We start from the raw sequence: 6,000 nt of genomic DNA, 5'->3' as shown, positions 1-6,000 counted from the left end.
ATGTAAAAAAGTAGCTTATTTCCCCTGTGGATTTGGAGCCAGAAAGTGCTGGAGCCATTTATAGTCAAGTCCTTCACCATGGGGAGGAACTGGAGCGAGGGCAGAAGGTGCAAGTGAATTCTGGTGCGATGTGCGTCCTTGGTTCCAGCTGTCTCTGAGGCCCACCTACACCCTTCTCTTCCTGAAGTTATGAGAACTTTCCCAGAGAAACTTCTTTTTGCCTAAACTTGTAAGCAAAGGAATCTTAACTAAGACAGATACTTTGTTGAATGTTTATTGAGCAATTCCATCTGCCAAGCCCTGGAGATACAACAGAGAAGACATGGATCCTTTCCTCTGAAATGTCATAGTGGCAGAGAAGACAATAGGCGGGTGATGGGGGCTGCCACAGTCGTAGCGCAGAGCAGGCGCGCTCCACTTTGCTTAGGGGAGTCCACAGACGTCTCATAGGAGGAGGAAGTGCCTACCCAGAGCCTTAGGTAAGACTCCCTAGTGGTGGGGCGGGGGTGGGTGGGGAAGTGCAGGGCTGTGGGGAGTTGCAGAAGATTGTTGGGATGTGAGGGATAGACGAAGCCCTAACAGTGTGTATAAAGGCACAGGATATGGATTGACACAACCCTGCTGGGGAACAGAGCATTTCCTGGGGGCTGGGACTCAGATGGAGAAGGAGACAGGGTCAGATCAGAAGGGCCTTGTGGACCAGGCTTCAGAGCATGACAGTAGTGGGCAGTTGCTGAGGAGCTGGGTGCAACGGGGGTCATCGTACTTGTAGGAAGAGGTGTACCAGGTGAGACACAGGCACTGGGAGGGCTGTTTACGGCATGCTAAGGCAGTTACCTAGTTTCTACCTACAGCCTTCACCCTGCACCTTGGGACATTCACCTGCAGCGGGTCAGCAGGTGCAAATGGAGCTCCCTCATGCAGACAAACTCAGCCTCCTCCCAAAGCTGGTCCTGTCATCAGGACCATGGGATCAGGCCAGCCCCTCTGCACGTCCTGCCTGCCCCACTCAGCAGCAGGTGGAGGCCAGCAGTCCCATGGTGGACTGGCTTTGCTGTAGGCACCATGCCCTCTGCTCCTGTGAGATCCTGGAGCAAGCTGCCCTGGCAAAAAACATATCTGTTCACAATTTTAAAAGCAGCAACAACAAGTGAGCCCTTTGGTTCACACAGGAGGAAAACAGAGCATTTAGAGGAGGAGGATCTCTGTGGAGCTCCTCTCAGCTGCGCAGGACCAGAGGTGGCCTCCTTCTAGGGATCAGAGCCCTTCTTTCCTCCAGCAGTCCTTGAGTGACAGGCACCCTCTCGGGGGCTTGGTACACCAAGCAGAAGGGCCCCCAATCCAGGGGCAGCCAAGAGGTCAGCCCATGTGGAGTCTATGAGCTGGACATAAAAGCAGGTGGTCAGCTCAAGGTGAAGAAATTTCTTGGACACTTGTACCTAAAGCTGTGGTCAGAGATCAGTGAGCACCACAAAGGCTATCAGGAGGTGGTGTGAGCAGTTAAGCAGCTGAGGTCAAATAGCTGGAGAGTTTGCAAAGGCTCAAATACATATTCCCAGATGCTCTGCCAGACAGAATCCCATTTACCCGCCATCCTCCACAGCACCTTGCTCTGTCTCCTGCAGTGACAGGTAATATGATTCTGTGAATTGTTTGCCCACCATGCTGTTAGGCTCTGAAGACAGGACCTGGCTTATTCACACTGCAGCCCCAGCTCTAGCCTAGGCCTGGCGTGGGGCAGAGGCTGCAAATAGGAGCTTTTAGTGAATAAATGATCACTTGAGGAGCTTTCACCAGCACCCTGGGGCAGCAGGTGCATGTTGGGGTGAGGACAGCCCCAGAGACTGGAAGAGAGGATCTCAGAAAAGGGCCACAGGACAAGCAGTAAACTCAGATCCAGAGAGCCTGATCTGAGACAAGCTCAGGCAGAGGGGAGGAACAAGTTGGGCCAGGCGGCCTCACCAGGAGTGTCCCAGCAGAGGAAGCCAAGAGCAGGGAGGACAGGGATGCAGGGAGGTGATGGACCTGGGATGGGAAGAACCCACAGGTGAGGGGACTCAGGACAGAGAATAAGGACTCAGGGTCCCTCATAATCTCAGCAACAGGAAAGATCTCAGCACTGACCTGGACATCGCCATAATGCCCACAGTGACCAAGGCCCCACACGTAGGCTCAGTGAAACCCCAGGACTGGGGGCAGCCAGGACTCACACTTAGGAAGGCTGGATGAGCTGGCAGCTGGCAAAACAGGGTGAACCCTGTGACCAGACCGGTGAGCGTGAGGACCCTGCAGGCTGAAAAGGAAATTGCTGGGCAGAGGCTGTTACTGTGATACCCTCAGTGACTTGTCAGGAGTGTTGCATCTGAGCCCACTCAGTGGTACACTTGGTTGGCAGGGGAGAGGTGGGAGCTGTGGGGCTGCAGGCAGGGAGTGACTTCTACTCTGGTTGGGAGTCAGAGTTACTTCATTGCTAGAACAGCAAGTGGAGGGTAAGCAGGACTTATCTGGGTGCTGGGTGGCCTTTGAGTACCAGGTCCAAGCACTCAGGCACCCAGGACAGAGAGAAATGGAAAGTGACCCACCAGGTGGAGAAGAGGGAAGGATGAGGTTGGAGAGGGAATTGAGACCATCCAGGAGGGCTGTGTAGGCCAAGGCCAGAGTTGAATGCTGTCCTGAATGCCTGCAGGGTGCCAGGGAAGGGTTGCAAACAAGGATTGGCAAGGTGAGATTAGCATTTTTGGAAGAATTGTAGACTCACCCTGTCTTACCCACCATCCTCCACTCCAAAGCCTACAGTGCCATGCCCTGTGGTGTTTCTTTGGCAGCTATGACCTTGAGCTCTCAACAATGACCTACAGGAGGTCTGGGAGAGACAGACAGGGGTGGGAGCAGGGAAGTTGCCCATGGGCAGCTCCACCCTGGGGCCTCACTCCAGGAGATTCCCTGCTGGGCAGTGACCATGGCGGGGATCAGGCCCAGGCTTGCTTAGACTCAGAATCCCTGGGCATGGGAGGAAGTGTGGCTACCACGTCTTGGGCCTCACCCAGAATGAAGTACCCTTGAGGAGCCCATTGGCTTCTCAAGGTATTGGGCCTGGCCTGCAAGCCTTCCCCACCTGCCTGACCCTCCCAGCCCTGGCTTCTCGTTGGGCTGGTCTGGCCAAGCTGGAAGGCCCCAGGGCCACATTTTGGGCCCTACCCTCACCTGTTCTTGCGTCAGTGCTGCTGCCAGCCTCCTACCTCGGGCTTAAGGAGAGGGCCCACCCCTGGTCCCTGGCTCCTCACCAGCTATCTGGGACTCTCCCGTCCCCATTGCTTGTCAGACAGCCTGGATTGGGCTGTACTTCTGAGTCCCCTCCTCCCCCATCCCCACCAAGGCCCAGCTCAGCATCTTCAGGGATGCTCAGGTTCCCAGGCCCTGCCTCAGGTGAGGGCCACATTGCCAATCCTTTGCACAGCTCCAGCTGGCAGAAACCAAAAATGTGCACAGGATAGGGGCTGGGATACCTAACCCTTCCCTGCTTGTACAGGCACCCTGCCACCCCTCACTTGCTCCCTATGACCACACCAAGCCGTAATCTATGGCACTTCTCCTGTACTCCTGGGAGATTTCTTACCACGTGGGGACTTGGCGAGAGGTGATTCATTACTTTCAACAGCAGAAGGATGATGCAATCTACAGATCCCCACAGGAGAAGGGAGGGAGGGGGACACCAGGAGCAGGTCCAGGGGGCAAGAGGGAACAGAGAATCATATGTCCAAGCATTGTTTTTAGCCCCTTCTCTAATATTGTGCTGGGCACACATGGTGCAGCAGCTCTGCCTTGGAGGAGCTCAAGTTGGCTGGAGGTAGATGATAGGAATTTGATAATATATGGAGCAGGTGTTTATGAAGCAGGAAGCAGAGGTTCCACAGGAACAGAGACCTGTGATCTAGGGGCAGCCAGAAAATCTCAGAGGAAGACCATCTCAACTGAGGCCTGCGGGTTGAGTCGGCCAGTTAAAGAAGGAGTGTGAGGCTAGAAGGAGGATGAGCCAGGGTGACATGAGGGACAGGAAGGTACAGGGAGGACAGCAGACATTCTTTTTTTTTTTTTTTTTTGAGACAGTCTCGCTCTGTCACCAGGCTGGATTGTAGTGGCACGATCTCAGCTCACTGCAACCTCCGACTCCCTGGTTCAAACAATTCTCCTGTCTCAGCCTCCCGAGTAGCTAGGATTACAGGCATGCGCCACCATGCCCAGCTAATTTTTGTATTTTTAGTAGAGACGGGGTTTCACCATGTTGGCCAGGATGGTCTCGATCTCCTGACCTCATGATCCGCCTGCCTCGGCCTCCCAAAGTGCTGGGATTACAGGCATGAGCCACCGCGCCCAGCTGACTGTAGACATTCTACATGGCTAGAGAGTGGAGGGTCAAGTGGTACAAGATGGGCCTGGAGAGAGAGCGGCCAAGATAGCATGGGCTCCAGGAAATGCCTACTGCCAGGCAGGGTGCTTTTTAGTGAGATGTCCATTGGCTGGATAGGGGGATGCGGCTCCTGCCAGCGTCCTGGGTATGCAACCCAGAATAATGCCCTCCAAATGGCTCACTCCTGCTTCTGTCCTGTGAGCCCTGGACCATACTACATAGTTAGAACCACAAGAGTGTCCTATGTGAGCTGTCCTGTCCTCCCAGGACCCCAGCCAAACCAGTGCTTTGCTTTCACTGACCACATAATAACTTATTTTGCAAATAGGCATCTGAGATTCAGAGCAGCCAAGGAACTTGACTGAAGTCATGGGGCACACCAGAGGAGAAGGCGGTTCAAGGCTGTCCAATGCCAAAGCTTTGGGCAACGTTAATGGGTGTCACACGCTATACAAACAGGCACTTTTCTGCAGGACTTTTCGGAATCTTTAATGTAACTGTAGATGAAAGGCATATATAACATGGAGAGACGCATTTTCTCCTTTTGTCCCGAATGGACTCCTTTCATCCCCAGTGGATCTGCTGTCTCCAAGGAGCCTATTCTGGGGCCTGCTGTCTGAACTGTAGGGTCAGAGACAGGATTTTGGAGGCCTCCTTGCTCTATGCTCTTTGTATGTTGACTTTAGCACTGTCCTTTTTTGATTTTCCGATTGCATTTGGGAAGATTGGCTTTTAACTGGAGGTTTACATGAGCATGGGTGAAGGAGAATGGGGAAGCTAAGCTCCCCTGACCTCCAGCCTTCACAAAAGACTTCTTCATTCCATGCATATTCCCTGAGGCCTTGGATCGCCTATGTTGATGTGTCTGTGGCTCAAGAAGGGACACTCCCAGATGAAAGAGCTGCTCTGGGTCACCAACGGTGCCAGCATGTTTCAGGAAGGCTTCCAGGAAGTGGTAGTGTTTTATTGTGAAGGAAAGGTGGGAAAAAAACAAAAGACAAGAGCAAAGGCATAAAGGAAGGAGCCATGGTTAAAGGAAGTGCAGGGATCACAGGGCCTGAGGCTTGGAAGAAGCCAAGAAAGGAAATCAGTACTGGTGGTAGAGGCCTTGTAGGCAACGAGGGATTTGGACTGGGATCTGGGGCTGTCAGAACCATAGAAGGTACTTGAGACAGGGATGACTAAATCAAATTCACAAACAATTCTAGCCTGGATTCACTGCCAGCAGAAGGGATTCCAGGCATTTCTTCCTCCCTGTGAGCTCAATTCACTCCTGCTGCAATGTGCCAGCTCTGACACAGCCCATGCCACCTCCTGCCTTGGCCACCCTTCCCGCAGCCTCCTTGGCCTGGCATCTCTGTCATCTCTGCTCCCCTGCAAACTCCTATGGACAGCCTCACATTGTCCTCACTGAGAACCTTGCACCAGGCTCTTTCCATTGTTCCTGTGCTCACTGCAGGTTCCTCAGCCAAGCCATCTGTGTCCACCATCTTTCTGCTCACCAGGGACTGTCCCCAGTGCCTTTAAAGAAGGATGGTGCCTCTGGGGCACAAAGCAGTGGCTGGGGCATCAGGAAAATGCTGGCAGGTGCC

The sequence above is a fragment of the Pongo abelii genome, chromosome 2, assembly GCF_028885655.2.
Source record: "Pongo abelii isolate AG06213 chromosome 2, NHGRI_mPonAbe1-v2.0_pri, whole genome shotgun sequence".
NCBI lineage: Eukaryota > Metazoa > Chordata > Mammalia > Primates > Hominidae > Pongo > Pongo abelii.
The sequence above is the reverse complement of the archived record's forward strand: the minus strand, read 5'-3'. Positions refer to the sequence as shown.